Source organism: Pseudorca crassidens, chromosome X (assembly GCF_039906515.1).
Source record: "Pseudorca crassidens isolate mPseCra1 chromosome X, mPseCra1.hap1, whole genome shotgun sequence".
Classification (NCBI taxonomy): Eukaryota; Metazoa; Chordata; class Mammalia; order Artiodactyla; family Delphinidae; genus Pseudorca; species Pseudorca crassidens.
Genome location: NC_090317.1, coordinates 50,601,893 through 50,604,076, shown reverse-complemented (window position 1 = coordinate 50,604,076; position 2,184 = coordinate 50,601,893). Strand labels below are relative to the sequence as shown.

The following is a 2,184-nucleotide window of genomic DNA, read 5'->3' as shown; positions in this document are numbered from 1 at the left end:
TTTGGGAGGGTTGAGGGGAAAATGAGGAGTGACTAATTAATGGGGTACAGAATTTCTTTTCAGGGTATAGTTTCTAAAATTAGATAGTGGTAATGATCGCACAACTCCGTAAATATACTAAAAACGTTAGAAGGGCGAATTGGATGGTATGTAAATTACATCTCTACGAAGCTGTGACTTTTTTTTTAATGTGATTTTTAGGTCCCTTCAGCGTAACCAACAGGCATTGTGCTTTCCCGATAGTCTGCTTTCCGGTCTACCAGCCTCGACTCCTTTCCCATCCCTGCCCCCAAATACTGACACGGATACGAAAAGGACGGAAAAGGACAGCAATGAACAAAAGGCTCCATCTTGAAAGAACTAACGAGTTGCAACAAAACTTAAAGGAGACGCGATCCAAAGTGAACAAGATGAGGAGTGGCTGCGGTTGGTGACAAACTTTCATTTTGTTGGGCTATTATTTTTGTCTTAAGGGCAGAAACATCAGACCCCGGAAGTAAGCCGACTTCTGCGGGGCAAACACGGCTCGTTTTCCGGCAGGCACTGTCTTTACGGCCCATTTCAAAACGCAAACCGCTCGCTCTCGTGGTCCTACGTCACCACGTACTTCTTGCGTCACCTCGCCGGCCACTTCCCATATTCCCCCTCTCTTGGCAGTTGAGCCGGAGCCAGCCAGTTTACCGCCGACTACACCGCGCCGCCGCCAGCCTCTCTTCGGTGGACGCCGACAGCTTTGAGATAAGCAAAATGGACAACAGACACGAGCTCCCTGAGGGAGTCCTAATCAAAGTCACCAAGAATCTCTATGACGCCAGAAAAATGTTCATCGGCGGAATACCCCGCGATACCAGTAAGCAAGCTCTTCTTGAATACTTGGCCCAGTTTGGCGAGATAATGGACTTTACTATTAAAACCCATCCAGTCAGTGGTGTTCCCAGGGGGTTTGGATTTGTGCTTTTTAAAGATCATGCCACCGTTGAAAAGGTCCTCCAAGTCAAAGAGCACAAACTGGATGGCAAAACAATCGATCTTAAAAGGGCTAAAGCCATAGAATTTATATCTCTGCCAAGAAAAGTTTTTGTCGGAGGGTTGAATCCTCATATGTCTGAAGTAAAAATCAGAGAGTATTTTGGCGCATTTGGTGTGATTGAGAATATTGAGCTTCCAGTGTATAAAGGAACAAACAAAAGACGAGCTTTCTGTTTTATCACATATACTGATGAAAAACCAGTGAGAAGGCTGTTAGAAGCCAGGTACCATCTGACTGACTCTGGGTGGTGTGAAACAAAAATTGCACTCCCGAAAGAATATTTCAAGTCACAAAGCAGAGGAGGAAGAGATGTTCCATTTGCCAGGCTAGGCAACTACTGGGGAGGAAGAAGCTCCCAGGCAAACCCAAGTCCTTACGGAGCAAACCCAAATGCTTTTGGCGCAGACCCAAATGTTTGCGGGGCAGTTGGAGGCGGCGGTGGCAGAAGCCTTTCTACTGTTTTTGTGCCTGTTCCCTTCTCAACCAGTAATGAAGGGTTTAATTTTTCTGATCAAATGTATGGCAATTTCCCTAATGCCTACAATAATCAGCCAATTTTTAATACCTATGGTGGAGATTATTTGCTTGGCCATAACTATGGGATCCATGGGTGTGTAACTGCATTTACTAATTAAAATGTGCAAGTAAACGAAGCGGCTCCCTTTGGTACTGCTTACCAAGGATTTACCAGCTTTTCTGAAGGCGAAGAATGAAGCCACTGCAGAGCCACTCTATCCTCGAAAGAAAAAGTTATGTTACTGAAATAAGAAATGACTGAATGACTGTTTAGTAGGACGTTGTCACTAACTTTTGAAACTGTTTACAGCTGTTTATAAGAACCAGTTTTTATTTTCCATAACCTTTTGACATTGGAGCAACAAGAAGATAACACAAGGATTTGAGACTTTTATTTTATGAAAGTTAATGTTTTCTCAAAAAATAAATGTTTACTAGCTTTATATGCAGCTCTATAGTGGCTTCTGTTCTGTGTTGGTATTTTGTTTTGTTTTTTTCGGTGAGAGGAGTGGGGGAATTTGGGGTCCTTTTTTTTGTTTGTTGTTTGGTCTAGGGTGGTGGTTTTGGGTTAGAACTATCATCCACATTCAGACCTTAAAGTTTCCCTTTAGATTTGCTATTCAACCAGGTCCTTCTTT

At 43.3% G+C, this 2,184-nt stretch overlaps 1 pseudogene; it reads left to right on the top strand.

Moving 5' to 3' along the window:
- The first annotated feature begins 819 nt into the window (after positions 1 to 819).
- Positions 820 to 1,665, top strand: LOC137216628 (heterogeneous nuclear ribonucleoprotein D-like pseudogene; annotated as a pseudogene).
- The last annotated feature ends 519 nt before the right edge of the window (positions 1,666 to 2,184 follow it).